The 19,078-nt window shown below is 37.8% G+C and overlaps 1 pseudogene; it reads left to right on the top strand.

Moving 5' to 3' along the window:
* Positions 1–5,119, top strand: part of LOC100512712 — a 113,631-nt pseudogene extending 108,512 nt beyond the window's left edge.

Raw genomic sequence — 19,078 nt, 5'->3', positions numbered from 1 at the left:
TAATTTGTGCAAACTAAAAACAATAAAAAAAAGAAAAATAGATGAGACACTACTTTATTTTTAATGAAACTAAAAATCCCTTGGAGTTCCCGTCATGGCGCAGTGGTTAACGAATCCAACTAGGAACCATGAGGTTGCAGGTTCGATCCCTGGCCTTGCTCAGTGGGTTAAGGATCCAGCATTGCTGTGAACTGTGGTATAGGTCACAGAAGCAGCTCAGATCCCATGTTACTGTGGCTCTGGCACAGGCCGGCAGCTACAACTCCGATTTGACCCCTAGCCTGGGAACCTCCATATGCTGTAGGAAGCGGGCCTAGAAAAGGTAAAAAAAAAAAAAAAAAAGATCCCACCCTTATATCATAATCTGTAAATAATAAGCTGCCACATACAGTTCAACTAATTCCAGATTGCAAGAAGATGCCAAGAATATATGCAAATCTGAGCTGAATTCATTTAAAGTACAGACTTGTCTAAGACCGGAATGCACAGACCTGGAAGGCACTACCTTCAATTATTTTAACCACCATTTGAGGAGGAATGTATATTTAAGAGATGGGGAACAAGTTATTTTAACTCAATTGGCATTTAAGCCTGCTATAACTAGTTGAAAACTTCTGGATATTACATGGAATTCTAACTTGGATTGACTTGGAATAGTGAGTTCTTGTGATGGGGCCAGGCCATGGAAGAATTTCTGAAACACATTCCCCATGATGGATTGGCTTGCAAAGGAAGGGATTTGAAGGTTTAAAAAAGAAGAAACGTGAAAACATATCAGCATTACAGGAAAAAAGAGTATAAAACTAGAAAAAATAATGTTTCAGAGATTTGGATTGGCAGTTGTTAATTAATGTCTATTGAATGAAAATAAATTCTAAAGCGTCCCATAAAAACTATAGAGGAGAATTCCTGCTCATCTCAAGAATGAACATGGGGAGTTCCCTTCATGGCTCAGCAGTTACTGAACATGACTAGGATCTATGAGGATGTGGGTTGGATCCCTGGCCTTGCTCAGTGGGTTAAGGATCCAGTGTTGCTGTGAGTTGTGGTGTAGGTCACAGATGCAGCTCAGATCCCATGTTGCTGTGGCTATTGCATAGGCCAGCAGCTGTACCTGCAATTCAACCCCTAGCCTGTGAACTTCCATATGCCTTGGGTGTGGCCCAAAAAGCAAAAAAAAAAAAAAAAAAAAAAAGTGTGAATGTGGGGAAGGGGTTCAAAATGGCAACATGAGAAGATCCTGAACTCACCTCCTCTCACAGAGATGAAAAATACACAATTACATATGCAAGAGTTTACTCTGAAAAAGACCTGAAAACTGAATGAATAGAGCCTCTACTACAAAGAACAAGAGAGTAACAATAAGGTAAGGGAGGCAGAGACTCAGTCTTATCAAAACAAACAAACAAAGTGCTCAAACCAGAACAATAACAAAAAAAAAAAAAAAAAAAAAAAAAAATCCCAGCCACAGCAATCAAGAGAGATTTCAAAATACAGAAGTCTTCTCTGAGTCTCAAAATACAGAAATTTTCCCTGTGGAGAAAGGGATTTGAACACTAAATCAAGCATTGTAACCCTTAGATCCTGCACAGGAGAGATTAGGCCCCTAAATACTTTTCTGAAAACCAGTGAGATTATGTTCAGGAAAACCTTGAAATTGTAGGAAACAGATAACCCACTCTAAATACAGACACACTTACCCTAGGATCAAGCACAAAAACATGGGTTTAAAATGAACCTAGACCATAGGTGAAGCAAACCAACTAACTAACCTTAAAATACATACCAGTGAGGCAGAAAACTTTTTATAATCTCACCCCACCCAGCTAAGTCCAGTGCTGGTAGGTACCATTTTGGAACCATCTCTCTAAATGGCTAGAGCCAGTGGGTATATTCATCCACTCCTATGCTGGAGTCAGGCACCCCAGATAAGGGCCCACCTATCACCACGACTGCAGATGTGCATGTCCAAAGGCCCTGGCAACCCCTACACTATAGCAATGACACCCACCACAGCAGATGAACACAGGCAGCCTATACAGGGAATACCCCTTGAGTGCCTAGCTCTGGTGGCCAGGGGGGAATTACATTTCTGAACCCCACAGTATATTTTCTACACAAGGCCATTCCTCAAAGACTGGGAGAAATAGTCTACTTGCCTAAAAATAGAAACAAACACAATTCAGGCAAAGTGAGCATTCAAAGGAATATGTTCCAAATGAAAGAACAAGGCAAAACCCTAGAAAAGACCTTAATGAAAGAGAGACAAGCAACCTACCTGACAAAGAGTTCAAAGTAATGGTCATAAAGATGCTCACTGAACTTGGGAGAAGAATGGATGAGCACATTTAGGGCTTCAACAATGCAAGAGAAAATATAATAAAATACCAAATAGAAGTTACAGAAGAGAAGACTATAATTACTGAACTGGAGAATACACTAGAGGGCTCAACAGAAGAGTAGATGAAGCAGAAGAATGGATCTGCAAGCTGGAAGATAAAGCAATGGAACTCAACCAGATAGAGTAACAAAAAGAAAAAAAAATGATTTAAAAAGATGGAGATACTTAAGTGACATTTGGGAAAATATCAAGTAGAATAGCATTCACATTACTGGGGTCCCAGAAGGAGAAGAGAGAGAAAGGGCTAGAAAACTTATTTTAAGAAATAATGGCTAAATTCCCATGTGGCCCAGTGGGTTAACAATCTGGCATTGCTGCAGCTGTGGCACAGGCTACAACTGTGGCACAGGTTCAATCCCTGGACCTGGAACTTCCACATGCCTCAGTTGCAGTCAAAAAAGAAAAAGAAAAGAATAAATAAATAAATTAATTAATTAATTAATTAATAATGGCTGAAAACGTCCCTAATCTGAGGAGGAAAATAGACATCTGTATTCAGGAAACCTATAGAGTTTCAAATGAGATGAACCCAAAGAGATCCACATCAAGACACATTATATTGAAAATTATAAAAATTAAAGATAAAAAAGAGAATCTTAAGAGAAAAACAATTTGCTACATATAAGGGAAACCCCATAAGGCTTTCAGTAGATTTTTCATCAGAAACTTTGCAGGCCAGAATAGAGTGGCATGATAAATTGAGAGTGCTGGAAGGAAAAAAACTTTGAAAAGAATTTTCTACCTAGCAAGTTTATCTTTCAGAATTGAAGGAGAAATTGAGAGGTTTACAGATAAGCAAAAGCTAAAGGAGTTCATCACCATTAAAAACAATCTTACAAGAAATGTTAAAGAACACTCTAGGACATAAATCCTAGCAGTATAATTTTTTTGGCTCTGTCTCCTGAAGCAAAGAAAATAAAAGCAAAAATAAACAAATGAGACCTAATTAAAAGTTTTGACAGCAAAGGAAACCACTGACAAAATCAAAGGACAACTCATTGAATGGGAAAAAAAATATTTGCGAATTATATGACTGATAGGTGGTTAATATCCAAAATATATAAACAGCTTATAAACTCAACATCAAAGAAACAAACAATTCAATTACAAATGGGCAGAAGAACTGGAGACATTTTTCCAAAAAGGAAATGCAGATTTCCAGAAAGAATATGAAAAGATGGTCAACATTGCTCATCATCAGGGAAATGCAAATTAAAACCACAATGAGATATAATCTCACACCTTTCAGAATGGCTACCATCAAAAGACAGGAAACAACAAAAGTTAGCAAGAATGTGGAGAAAGTGGAACCCTAGTATGCTGTTGGTGGGAATGTAAATTGATGCAGCCACTGTGGAAAACAGTATGCGGGTTTTGAAAAAGACTAAAAGTAGAACTTCTGTATTAGCCAGCAATTCCACTTTGGGGTATATATCTAAAAAATACAAGAACACTCGGTCAAAAAGATACATACATGCTAATGTTCATAGAAGAGTTATTTACAACTGCCAAGATATGGAAGCAACCAACATGTCCATTAACCGATGAAGAGATAAAGATACGGTGTACATATGCAATGGAATACTACTCAGCCATAAATAAGAATGAAATCTTGCTATCTGCAGCAACATAGATGGATTTGGAGGGCATTATACCAAGGGAAATAAGTCAGACAAAGTCATACTGTATGATATCATCTATTGTGGAATCTGAAAAATACAGCAAACTAGGAAATATAAGAAAAAAGATATAGACTCACAAACATAGGGTACAAACTGGTGGTTACCAGTAGGGAGAAAGTAAGGGTAAGAGTTAATATAGGGGTAGAGAATTAATAGGTACAAATGATTATGTATAAAATAAGCTACAAGGATATGCTATATAACATGGGAAATATATCCAATATTTTGTAAGAACTATAAGTGGAGTATAATGTTTAAAAATTTTGAATCACTGTAATGTGCACCTGTAACATAATATTTTACATCAACTATATTTCAATAAAAGAGAAATAGTAAAGAGAAATGTCTCTAAACTGAAATGGTATAAATTAATAATAAGAAAGAATACAAAGCAAAATATCACTGGAAAATCAGAAAAGGATACAAAAAAAGAGAAAATTATAGGCCAATGTCTTGAGAATATAGATGCAAAAATTCTCAACAAAATATTAGTACAAAAATTCATTAATATATTAAAAAGATTAACACTATGATCAAGTGGAATTATTTCAACAAAGCAAGCATGGTTCAATATCCACAAATCAATTGGGAAGATACACCACATTAACAAAATGAAGGATACTTTTCTCAATCCTTGGCATCTTAGGGACTGCTCTTTGTTGAAGGCATTCCAAACCTAAGGCAGGAAGGTGGTGATGCAAAGAAGACAAAAAAGTCACTGGAGGCAATCAACATCTCTATGTCGTTACAACTTATTATGAAAAGTGGAAAGTACATGCTGGGGTACAAGCAGACTCTGAAGGCAGACAAGACAAAGCTAAATTGGTCATCCTCACCAACAACTGCCCAGTCTTGAGGAAATCTGAAATAGAATATTACTCCATGTTAGCCAAAACAAGTGTCCATCACTACAGTGTCAATAATATTGAAATGGACAGTTTGTAGAGAATGCTACAGAGTATGCACATTGGCTATCATTGATCCAAGTGATTCTGTTATCATTAGAAGCATACTAGAACAGACTGAAGAAAAGTAAATCATGCACAATTTTTCATTAATAAAACCAGCTAGAGTTTATTTTATTTTATTATTTTGCTTTTTTTAGGGCTGCACCTGCAGCATATGGAAGTTCCCAGGCTAAGGGTCAAATCAGAGCTGCAGGTGCCAACTTACATCACAGCCACAGCAACATGAGATCTGAACCAATCTGAAAACTACACTGCAGTTCACAGCAATGCTAGATATTTAACCCACTGAGTGAGGCCAGGGACTGAACACACAACTTCATGGATACCAGTTAGGTTCCTAACCTGCTAAGCCACAAGAACTCTAAAATTTTTTTAAAGGATTTCCTGCTGTGGCATAGTTGGTTAAGGATCCAGCATTGCCACAGCTGTGGCATAGGTTGCAGCTGCAGCTTGAATAAGATCTGTGGCCTGGGAACTTCCATATGCCACAGGTGCAGCCAAAATGAAATTAAAATTTAAAATCTTTTTTTTAAAGATGAAGTATAAAAATTCATATGATCAACTCAATAGATGAAAAAAATCATATGACAAAACTCAATATCCATTTGTGATTAAAAAAAAACTCTCAACAAAGTACGTACAGAGAAAAAAGTACACTAACATAATAAAGGCAATATATGAAAATCCCACAGCTAATATCATACTCAACAGTGAAAACCTAAAACCTTTTCCTCTAAGATTAAGATGATGACAAGGATTCCCACTTTTGCTACATTTATTCAACGTAGTATTGAACATAGCCGCAGGAATTAGGCATCCAAATCAAAAAAAAAAAAAAAAAAGGAAGTAAAACTGTCACTATTTGAAGATACCACGAGGCTATATATTGAAAGCCCTAAAGACAGTAAAAAAAAAAAACTGAAGGTCACAAAATCAATATACAGAAATCTGTAGTGTGTCTATGCACTAATAAAAAACTTTCAGAAAGAAAAATTAAGAAAGGTGTCCCATTTACAATTGCACCAAAACCCATAAAATACCTAGGAGTAAATTTAACCGAGGAGGTGAAAGACCTATACACAGAAAGCTACAAGACACTGATGAAAGAAACTGAGGAAGACATAAATAAATGGAAAGATATTCTGTCCTTCTAGATTGGAATAAGCAATACTATTAAAATGTCCATACTTCCCAAAGTAATCTACAGAGTCAATGCAATTCCAATCAAAATCCCAATGGCATTCTTCACAGAACTAGAACAAATAATTATAAAATTTGTTTGGAAGCCCAAAAGATCCCAAGTAGCCAGAGAAATCTTGAGAAAGAACAAAGCTGGATGTATCACACTCTGATTTCTAACTATACTACAAAGCTATAGTAATTAAAGCAATATAAAACATAAAAACAGACACACAGATAAATAGAACAAAACCAAAAGCCCAGAAGTAAACCCAGGCATATATGAAAAATTAATTTATGACAAAGAAGCCAAGAATATATAATGCTGAAAGGACAGTCTCTTCAATAAATGGCATAGAGGAGTTCCTTCATGGTTAAGAATCCAGTGTTGTCACTGCTGTGGCTTTGGTTATAGCTGTGGCATGGGTTTTATCCCTGGCCCAGGAACTTCTGCATGCCATGGATGTAGTGAAAACAAAAAACAAATAAACAACAATAAAAAACAATAAATGGCATTGATAAAACTGGACGGCCACATGCTAAAGAATGAAACTAAACCAATTTCTCACGTCATACACAAACTTTAACCCAAAACAGATTAAAGGATCGAATGTTAGAATGTAAGACATGAAACCATAAAATTTCCAGAAGAAAATATAGATGAATCTCCTTAATATGTGTCTTAGCAATATTTTTGTAGATCTGATTCCAAAGGCAAGGGAAAATGGGGTAAAAATAAACAAATGGAACTAGATCAAATTAAAATGTTTCTTGCACAGTGAAGGAAACAATCATGAAACTGAAAAGGCAACTTACTGAATGGGAGAAATTATTCACAAATCATTTCTGACAAGGAGCTAATATCCAAAATATATAAAGAACTCATATAACTCAACAACAAAAAATAAACAATCCAATCCAAAAATGGAACAGATATTTACCCAAAGAAAACACACAGATGGCCAACAGACACCTGAAAAGATGATTGTTATGGAAACTCAAGTCCATAATGTGACAACCATAATGAGATAACACCTCACACCAGTTAGAATTAAAAAAATAAGAAATCAAAAGTGTTAACTAGGATGTGGAGAAAAGGGAAACCCCCCACACTGTTTGGGGGAATGTAAATTGATGTAGCCACTATGGAAAACAGTATGAAGATTCCTTTAAAGAATAAGAATAGAACTACCATAGCATCCAGCTATTCCACTTCTTAATGTTTATCTGAAAATATAAAAACAAAACTAACTAGAAAAGATACATATGCTTTTATAATTATTGCAGCACTATTCACAGAAGCCAAGATAGAGAAAAAATTGAGTCAATCAATGGATGAATGTATAAAGAAGATGGAACATTTCACCAAAAAAAAAAAAGAGTAAAATCTTGTCATTTGGGACAACGTGGATGGACCTTGAGGGTATTATGCTAATTGGGGTAAGTCATACAAAGACAAATACTGTATGATTTCATTCATATGTGGAATCAAAAAAAAAATGACAAAACAAAGCAAAAACTCATAGATAGAGAAAAATAGATTGGTGGTTCAGAGGATAAGGCTGAAAGCCCCTGAGTCTTTGTGTTTTGAAATGAAAGTCTTTTCCTTTAACCTCCCATGCCTCCCCTCAGTGCACTCAAGAGTTAATGATTAGAACATATTATTACAGCTAAAAACTAGTTAAAACAATTTCTATGGAGTTCTGTCCTGCCTGGGGACCACTCACTCTAACCAACTTTTCACAAATGACTTCTTCCTTGCTTAACTGCCTCCTTTTACTAATGATTTCCTTCTAGTTAAGAGTTTATATCCCTTGCTTAGTGTTTTCCTTTTCAACACTCCACAACACTTCCTCCCTTTTGTAAGCATTCTTTACTACAGAGAGAAGGTCAAGATGACCACCAGAATCCATCACGGGATGACCTGATGCTTTGAAATGATCTATGGAGGGAGAACTCAGACACCCCAGTCCTTACCAACAGCCCTGTTTTTCTTTGAGCTAAACCGATAAAACCCTTTGCTATCCCCTTTCAGGGAAGGGAACAGTCTTTATGGCATTACGTGGGAAAAATGGGTGTAGCATGTCAATTGTATGGTGATGGTTAACTAGACTTCTGATGGTGTTCACTTTGTAATGCATACAGATGCCAAATTATAATGTTGTACACCAGCTGCCAAAACAGCCTCTGTCCACCAGTGCCGAATAGAAATGTGGAGACAGAATTCTGAGTGAAGCAGCTTTATTGCTTTGCCAGGCAAAGGGCTCCACAGCAGGCTAATGCCCTAAAGGCTCTACCTCCTTTAGGAGAGAATAGGAAGGGACCTTAGTTTGGGAGTGCAAAATAGAGCCACAGATAAGGATCCGGGTAGATGCAAGCTTGCGTTCTTCTTTAAAGTCAGTGTCAGGTTGTTCCAGACAGGTTCTGTTTGTCTTTGAGATTATCCATGACACTTCTTTCTGGAATGAAGAATGCTTCATCTAGTAGTTAACATCTTACATCTGTTGGGGGTTTTAGTTCTGCAAAAGCACTCAAAGATACTATTATATGTACATTCCTTGAAAATAAACCAGGAGACTGCCCCAAGTCTACGTTATCATTTCTTGACCATTCTTCTCCTGTCTCTGTATCCCCCTCCCTTCCCTGACTAGCAACTTTATGAACATGCCCTTTGGAACACAGAGGAGACCATGGAGGGAGAAACCTATTCCCTGCAAGCAAGAAATGGGGGACACAGAACGGCTTCTGTGCCCAAGAGCTCCACAGGCTCCCATAATTAAATCAGAATACTGATAAGAAAATAGTAGAACCCAATATGATGAAAACTGGGTGGATATATCCAGAAGAACACAAGATTCTCTTTTTTAACCTTTGGGAATATCTTTCCACTTGCTAGAGGAGAACAGCTTCCTTTGTCCTAGACAATAAGTAAAGACCTCACACATGAGTCAAAAAGCTTATGGAATAATGCTTATTTTACAAAACCACCCTAGCTCCCTTCAGAGCTTCCAGGCAATATTTAGAATTACAGCAGAGCTTGAACAGGGAAATAATTTCTTTACTTGTGAAAAAAAAAAAAAAAGACTAGTTTATTCAAAAAAGAGCTGCATGATTTGGTTAATAAATACACTGTCAGAAACTAGGAGGGGAGTTCCCATCGTGGGGCAGTGGTTAACAAATCCAAATAGGAACCATGAGGTTGTGGGTTCGGTCCCTGGCCTTGCTCAGTGGGTTAAGGATCCGGCGTTGCCGTGAGCTGTGGTGTAGGTCACAGATGCGGCTCGGATCCTGAGTTGCTGTGGCTCTGGCGTAGGCTGGTGGCTACGGCTCCGATTAGACCCCTAGCCTGGGAACCTCCATATGCCATGGGAGCAGCCCAAGAAATAGCAAAAAGACAAAAAAAAAAAAAAAAAAGAAACTAGGAGGAAATGAGAAGTTGAACCAGAGTAACAAGGTAATAAGATTGAACAGTGGAGAGTTTATAGACATACTTTTTCATTTCAGAGTTTAACCTGAAGTTGATCCTAATACACTCTGAGAATGGCTTCAAGCTTAACATGATGATAATATGCAGTAATGGACACAAGATGGTAGATCTGCCTTGGTAGAGAATTGAAGAAGGTGTCCAAAGAGTTGAGATGGTTGGTTTATTTTAATTTAATAAACATGTTACACAGGAACAGAAAATCCACCATGTGACTATAATCACCAAGAGGGCCCCGAATGTACTTCCCTCATGAAGGCAGTAAGGCATGCACCAGGGCAAGGGGCACAGCTATTGCCTAGAAATTCAGTGCAGGCTGTCTTTTCACATTAGAGTTGACAGTTGATGATACTGCCATGTTACTGCATCTTTAATGTGAATGAGGTTAACAGATTCTTGGAATAGTTAGAGACCAGTGATGGCATATAAATGACAGAAGTAATGTGGCTATAATTGCCATAACAGGAAACAAGGCCAGAATAATACTTTGGCTGAAGACTTGATTGATGTTTAATAATAAAACATCATGTTCCTAAAACTGACAGTTCTAATGTCCTGACCCTAGCCAGAACACAAACTGGGACTTGAACCCAAGTGCTGGGACTCAAACCCAGCCTAAACCCAGATTAGGACTTGAACCCATGTGCTGGGGCTTGAACTCACGTGCCAGGACTTGAACTCAGCCTAAACACAGATTGGGACTTGAATCCACGGTTTTAAATTAGAATCACTCACCCTGTGTCTGGAGTCACTGATGTTCAGGTTCTTCATGTCTCCACGCAGAAGGAATTCAGCGAGAGACAATTAGGCAAGAAATAAATTTATTAAGATAGGACGCTTGTGAGAGGTGCAAGTGGACAGGCACAGAAGCTCTGCCCCAAGGATCTGGTGGGCTACAGTTATATAATCCAGGGCGAGTGGGGGTCAGAAAAGACCACCTCTTCCTTTAATAACTCCTCTTTGATATCTAGTAAGGTGTGTATTCAAATCAGCAGAAGTGTGGTCCTCAAACTCCTGCCTTTGGTCAGAATCTGAATGCAGACTTCATCCCAGACCCCACCCAATGACCTGAGGCAATTCTCACACCTCCACTAGTCAAGCAAGCCTGCCTTGTTCTGATGGCTTTTTTTTTTTTTTTTTTTTTTTGAGCAATTTATTAACAGCGTGATCTCCAAAAGTCCCCTAGATTTCCCTCTCTATCTATGATCCTCTACTGGGACTTCTACAACTACCTGTGCCTACTCCATCTCTATCATTTCTAGATGTGAGGTAGATGGGAAGCAGAATCCAATATTCTATGATTTATACAACAAAGAAAATCAAGAGTAGGCAATCAAAAGTTCGATGTGATTCAGGAGTACCTCTGTGACACAGTGGGTTAAGAATCTGTTGTGAGCCACACTAGAAGTCCATGGGTTAAGAATCTGAACGCAGCAACTCAGGTTGCTGCAGAGGCACAAGTTCAACCCCAGCCTGGCACAGTGGGTTAAAATCTCTGGCATAGGTCACAGCTGGAACATGGATTCAATTCCTGGCCTCAGAACTTCCACATACCGTGGGTACAGCTATTAAAAAAAAAAAAGTTTAATGCTATCCAAATAAAATAGCAAAATATTTATAGCTTAGATTCTAGGTCTGGGTCAGTTCTTCTCATACCCATTGCCCATCAATTGAAAGGAGTCTAGAGTCTCTTGAGAAAGGAGTTTATAGAGCTGTGGTAAATATAAATAAAAATATAAAAATAATATGTTCAGTCTTTTTTTTTCCAGGGGGACTGGCAGTAGTTTATGGAGTAATTGCCTGTAGGAGAAGAATACCAAGATCTTCTGAAGTCTATTGAGTACAATGGACTGACACTGATATAAGAGAATTGAAATGTCATTACAGTCTACAGGTTAGAGTGTGGCTTATGGAGAAAGATAATAACTAGAATCCTGACCTAAGTACATCTCACAATATTACTAACTGGCCTGTGCACATTTTTTTCTAGTTCCTGGATTCAAAATTGGGAGAGATATACTTATTATATGACATATATCTCACATTAGTTCTCAGATGAATAGACTAAGAGGTGTGATACTAAAAATGGTCAAAGCCCATAAAATCTCCCCTTGTTCAGGAAAAATATTGCCACAAACAGTGTGGTATTCAAATGGAACTATAGATGTATACTGAGATTCTAAACATTTATAAGATTCCAGGGTAGTGATCATCTTTATGTCATTTTTCAATTCAACTATCCATCCACAGCAAAATGAGCTAGATTGAGGAGAGGGCCTATAGACCACCATAAACTTGATCATGAGAGCTCCAATTACTGCTATTAAGTGGATTTATCTTTTTCTTTTTTCAACCACACTCATGGCATATGGAAGTTCACAGGCTGGGGACTGAGTCCAACCTGCAGTTGTGACCTACGTCATAGTGGCAACAACAGCAGATCCTTAACCCACTGTGTCAGGCCAAGGATTAAACCTGTGTCACTGCCACCGAGCCAATGCTAGATCCTTAGTCTGCTGGGCCACAGAGGGAACTTTGGATATATCATTTTTTTTAGAACAATACAACACAGTCTCTGATACTTGATATGTGACCAATAATTTGGTCAGTGTGCTCTGCTTAATCCCCATGAACAACAACAACAACAACAAAGATGTTTGCATTCATCTTCACAAGGAATGGAGAGTAGGATACATTCATGGACCACCCCTGACCCCACGTGGAGTCACCTGCTCTTGCTTTCCATATATTCTCAAAGACATTAATTATTTTTGTATGCTATATATGTTAATACACTTTAAAGCTCTTAGTTCCTTTAATAAGATAAAAAAAAAAGATTCCATAGGGATCTTTGCAAAAGGAAAATTAAAATATAGCATCTCTCTCCTCAAAACCTTCAAGGACACTTAATCCTCCTCAGAATAAAATTTTAAAAATTCCCCATGGCCTGATGTCCAACTTCATTGATCTCATCTCCTACTATTTCTTATTTTTCTGAACTTATCTCCTATTCCCCTCTCCTGATTTAGTTTTCTCTAGCCATATCCTTGCTTCTCTCAAAAAAAAATGAACCAAACTTCTTTCCATCTCAGGGGCTTTGCACTTGCCGCTCTCCTTGCCTAGAACGTTTTGCCCTAGATTTCACATGACTTAATTATTTTATTCATGTCTCTGTTCATATGTTATCTCCACAAATAGACCGTCCATGGCCTATCTAAGTTATCCACATCCATTTTCCTTCATTTATTTCACCATTTTTTTTTACCCTCCTTCTTTGCTGGTTTTTATTAGACAGAACTTATTTATATAGTTATTTTTCAAGATTTCTGTCTTCTACTATGAGGTCCATGAAGGCATGAAGGTACTATTGATGTTGTTGTTCATGTTGGTGTTGATGCTGTTGTATCTTGAGGGCCCAGGGTAATGCCTAGAGCAAAGTACACTCAATAAATATTTGCTGTGTAAGTAAACGAATGAAGGCTATTCTATAACAAAATGAACACAGTAGACTTTAAAAATTTATATCAGCTCATACTCAAAGGAAACTTAGACAAAAATAAACATGATCCATTTATGTTTCAGGTGATATTTTGTTCTTGTCTACAAAGAATCCTTTGACTAGTATGATTATTAGAATTTCAGGATGGAAGTTACCCTTTTTCCTTTCTGGTTCCTTATGGAAGAAGGAAAATATAAGAATCATTGATATAACTGGGACCAAATCATAAAGAGTCATCAAAGACTTGAATAAGCATTCTAAAATCTCTAACCTAGGGCTCTTGAGAAAACTACAGTGGAGAATAAGAGATTAAAGTGGAGTTCTCAAACCTACAGCTCTGACTATATGGGCTGAGACCTACCTTCCTAGGTATTTTTAAATTACGATTGTGTTTGTAGAACAAAGTCTATACGCAAGCCTTACATACCCAATTTCCAGCATATCAAAGGACTGTCAGTTTCTGACAAAGTAAACCCTGACAATTTCAATCCTTTCATTCTCTCTTCAAATATGTAACTACCCCAACTCCAAACTTGGTTTCAGAAGATGATTCACTTGCTAATGTATATAGAAATAGGATCCATGTGACAGAAACGTTCTCAAAATCTTTTACCAAATCTGTAACTTTCCCCATATCTATTACATTTTCTACATCCATCTCCTTCTTAAAGTAGACAAAGTGTTCCTTCTTAAGCAAATGATTCGAGAGTTCCCTGGTGACTCATCAGTTAATTATCTGGCATTGTCACTGCTGTGGCTTGGGTCACTGCTGTGGTGTGGGTTCATTCCCTAGCCAGGGAATTTCCACATGCCTCAGGTGTGGGGGAAAAAAAAATCACATAAATGTATCAGATTGTGGTCTGGATCTCTCTTCCTTTGGTTTCCCAAAGAGACTTACTTCATTTAACTGGTCTGTGTTCCATATTTTCAGTAATTTCATTTCTGCTAGATCTTTCCCAAATCCAATATGTTCTTCAATATGTTCAAGTTTATTCAATATTTTAAAATAAATTATTTTACTCACACATTCCTTCTTCCAAACACTATTCCATCTTTTTTTCCTTCTTAACAAACTTCTTAACAATTAATTTTATTCACTCTCTCTATTTCCTTCTCCTCTACATGCTCTAACCTGGTTTAACCCCTTTCACTCCATCAAATGAGGTCTTGCTAAAGTAACCAAATCCTACAGACTTTTGTCAGTCTTATATCTCAGAAAACTCAACACTGGTTTTCCCTCTCTCTTCCTGCTTATAGCTGTCTTTTATTTTTCTTCTGTAATATTAATTCTCTTGATTTTTCTTCTTTCTGGATCCTTCATCTTCAATTTCTTTTTGCTCATCTTTCTCCAACAAACCAATAAATACTGGAGTATCTCAGGTCTCAGTCCTGGGCATCATCTCATGCTATATCTTTCTCCCTTATGATTTCAGCTGCCCTCATGATTTCAATTGCCCTGTTTACAGTACTTCTAGCACAGACTTGTTCTCTAAGTTCCATATACTTATATCCACCTGCTTATTCAACACCTCCACTCTGATAAGATGCTTAACTAAACATGTCCAAAACCAAACCCATAACCTTTTCACCCTCCAAATCGAATCCACTCCTACAATTTTCCCTTTCAGTAAATCACTGTAATCGCTACTCAAGCAAGCCAAAAACCTAGCAGTACATCTCAGTCTGTCTCATTCCCCATAGAAGCCTTTCAATTTTACCTCCAAATTACTCTGAAATCTGTACTCCTCTATTTCTACTGCGCCTACCCTAATTGAAGCCACCTACATATTTCTCACTCAGAAAACTGCAGCAGCCTCCTAACTCATCTCTGCACATCTACTTTTTGCCTCCTTCCAATTTGTCTTTCATGTCACACCCATGTGATCTTTTCAAAATAAAAACCCGATCATGTTTCTCATTACTGAAAATTGTTTTGAAAGACTTCCTCTTACCTTTAGAGTAGAAATCAAAGTATTTAACATTCCTTTTACCTTCCTCTCTAACCTCATCTTGTGCCAGTAAGCCTCTTGCTGTTTATGTTTCAAAATTTTGGGCTTTCCACCTTTCAAGTGTACCATTATCCCTGTGATTTCACAGACATCTGCTTCCGCTTCACCTAGTCAACTTCAACTCATCCTTCTTATCTTATTTTCACTTGTTGCTTCTCAGGGAAGCCTTCTCTATAGCACCCTAGAGTAGGCATAATATATGGTAAGTATTCAGTATATATTTGTTGGATGAGTATCTAAATAATATATAGACACACCAGATAATAGGAGACAAAATACTATCTGCTACACCTGAGGCAGAAATGAAGGAAAAAAGCATGATGGCCTTCCCCACTTCAAATGCAAGGTGGTCCCAAAAAAAGCAAGTTCAGACCAATTGCATACTACTCTCTCAGAGAGGATTAATTTTTGCAGTTTCCTTCTCTTTTAGGATGAGGTGAATTTTTGATAAAATGCACATTCTTCCTTTTTTTTTCTCATCATGCCTTTGGTATGTGGAAGTTCCTAGGCCAGGAATTGGGCCACTGCAGTAACAATGCTGGCTCTTTGACCTGCTGCACCACAAGAGAGCTCCAGTACATTATTCCTTTTAATAAAAATTATTATAATGGTAATCCTCATCTGTTAGGATGTTCTTAGCTGTTTTTAATCCAAAAAAAAAACTAATGAAATTTGTCTAAATCAGAATAAGAATTATTTCAAGCAAAAATCCTAGTATTAGGGAATTTTCACAGTTAATACAGTGATTTTGAAATATCATCCAGCCCTAGGATTGCTCCATCTTTCATTCTGTCTTCTTCAGGGAGTTAGCTTTTTGCCTCCTGAGGTGGCAGTAAGAAAAATAAGACATATATATATATTTATATTATAATACTAAAGTTTGAAAAAAGAAAACTCATGCTTTTTGCTCTTACTTAAGGAACAAGAAAGAACTTTTCAAGTAATCTCTCCACCACTCAGCAGACATTTCCCTCAGGCTTATTGACCAAAATCATGTCACAAATCCATTGCTGAGCCAACCTCTAGGAGGGAGAACAGAATCGTTAAAATTGGCCAAGACTAATAGAGCTTCACTGCAAAGGCTGGAGAAAGGTCCTGAAGCACATGGCCCACTGTCAGCGAACAAAATGAACACTTTCTTAGCCAGTCAGGGAGAGGATGACATCCAACAAGGGAGATTGCCACCTCGAATTTAGTGAGGAGCCCCTAGGAACCCATTATTCTACTGTATTTAATGTGCATCTCTTAAAATCCGAACTGTTACCCAACAAGACTTGTGTGGTTTTTACAAATGAAGGTATTAAGACTTAAAGGTTGAGCACCAGTAGTACACTAGGTCATAGAATTAATGATGTGGGCAAGATTTAAATGTGGGCCTGATAGACTCAAAAATCTATTGTAAGGAATAGCACTGACAATGATTGCATATTGTGGTACAAGCATATTATCTACACATTGAGATTCCAATAAGAAACAAAAGTCTAATTGTTGCTTACTAAAATATTCAATTTCAAAGACTCCATACTCTTTATTCAATAATCAATATCTCCTAAAGTTTCTGACACAAAGATGGGTGTTTATAAATACACGCTAAATGTTTATATTAGCCACATAACACTGGGTTATTTATTTTGAAACTTAACCAAATTACTTAACCTCTCTGTGTCTTAGTTTCCTTATCTATGGAATGGTTTAATAATAATAGTTTTCAGTTCATGGGTTTATTGCAAAAAATAAATGTTCCCGGCACAGAGTTAAGAGCTCAGTGTATGTTAGCTAATATTTTTCCAAGCTCAAAACTGATGTCTGGAATTCCCACTGTGGCACAACGGGATCTGCAGCCTCTCTGGATTACTGGGACACAGGTTCAATACCCCACCTGGCGCAATGGGTTAAAGGATCTGGAACTCCATATACCACCAGGAGGCCAAAAATAAGCAAATAAATAAATAAAACCACCAATGCCTGACTGGTATTAAGCAAGATTAGGTAATAGAAAAAAAAATTTTTTATAAAAATAGAATTACCTTTTTACTTTGCTTTATGACATTTCAAATGTGTTCTTTGAATATGTAACCAGTTTTCATTCATAACAATCTTTTAAAAGTTTAATGTAATAGTGACATTTAAATGAGCCATCCTTTTTTCCAGCTTTATTGAGATATTATTAACATATAACATATGTACATATAAGATATGAAATGTGGTGATCTGATGCATGTATATACTGCAAAATGATTGCCACAATAAGATTAACACCTGCATCTCCTTACATAATTACCGTGTGTGTGTGTGTGTGTGTGCGCGTGTGTTTCTGTGTGTGTGTGTGTGGTAACATTTAAAATCTAGTCTCTTGGAGTTCCCGTCGTGGAGCAGTGGTTAACGAATCCGACTAGGAACCATGAGGTTGCGGGTTCGGTCCCTGCCCTTGCTCAGTGGGTTAACGATCCGGCGTTGCCATGCGCTGTGGTGTAGGTTGCAGAAACGGCTCGGATCCCGCGTTGCTGTGGCTCTGGCGTAGGCCGGTGGCTACAGCTCTGATTCAACCCCTAGCCTGGGAACCTCCATATGCCGCGGGAGCGGCCCAAGAAATAGCAACAACAACAACAACAAAAAGACAAAAAAAAAATAAAAAAATAAAATAAAATAAAATCTATTCTCTTAACTTTCAAGTACATAATACAGTACCCTTAGTTAGAGTCACCATGTTGTGATTACATCTGCAGAACTCATTCATCTAATAGCTAGAAATTTTTTTTTTTTTTGTCTTTTTGCTATTTCTTTGGGCCGCTCCCGCGGCATATGGAGGTTCCCAGGCTAGGGGTCCAATCGGAGCTGTAGCTGCCAGCCTACGCTGGAGCCACAGCAACGCGGGATCCGAGCCGCATCTGCAACCTACACCACAGCTCACGGCAACGCCGGATCGTTAACCCACTGAGCAAGGGCAGGGATCGAACCCGCAACCTCATGGTTCCTAGTCCGATTCGTTAACCACTGCGCCACAACGGGAACTCCTAATAGCTAGAAATTATTACCCTTAGACCAACATCTTTCCATTTCCACCCTCTGCCAAGCCGCTAGCAAACATTATTCTACTCTATCTATTTGTGATTTCAGCTTTTTTTAGATTTGGCATACAAGTTATATTACACAGTATTTTTCTTTGTCTGACTTATTTCAGTTTACATGATATCTTTAAGGTATTTACTTAATACCCTTAAGGTCCATCCACATTGTCACAAAAAGCAGTATTTCCTTCTTTTGATGGCCAAATAATATTCCATTATATAAATGTGTGTGTGTGTGTGTGTGTGTGTGTGTGTGTATGTGTCTCCACCTCACATTTTCTCTACTCTTTGATCCCCTTGATGGACAGGTAGGTATTTTCCATATCTTGGATATCTTAAATAATGTTGCAATGTACTCATGGTTGCAGATGTGTCTTTGAGATAGTGTTTTCATTTCCTTCAGCCATATTCTTAGAAGTGGAATTGGTAGATTATATGGCAGGATTCAGCCTGCTTTTGGGCATCCAGCTCTGGGTCAAGGTGATGTCTGGCACTCGCTTCACTCTCCGTCTCCCACAGGGATAGTGTCTCTCCTCACTGGCTGCTGGGGCTTGGGAAAGAGGTAATGGGAGTAGTATGAATCTATCTTTCCTACCATCTTCATTACATCCTTTCATATTTCTGTGCTTCACTCAGGTCCTACAATCCCTTGCCTGGACTCCTTAGCGCTTGAGAAGGTATTTTCCTGAGCAGCTAGTTACTCAAATTAATGTTTCTGGTCAGGGAGAGAGGAAATTCAGGGGATGAGGACAGGTAAATGAGTGGTAGAAAAATAGAAATTCCTATGC

This window comes from Sus scrofa, chromosome 4 (assembly GCF_000003025.6).
Source record: "Sus scrofa isolate TJ Tabasco breed Duroc chromosome 4, Sscrofa11.1, whole genome shotgun sequence".
Lineage (NCBI taxonomy): Eukaryota > Metazoa > Chordata > Mammalia > Artiodactyla > Suidae > Sus > Sus scrofa.
The sequence above is the reverse complement of the archived record's forward strand: the minus strand, read 5'-3'. Positions and strand labels throughout refer to the sequence as shown.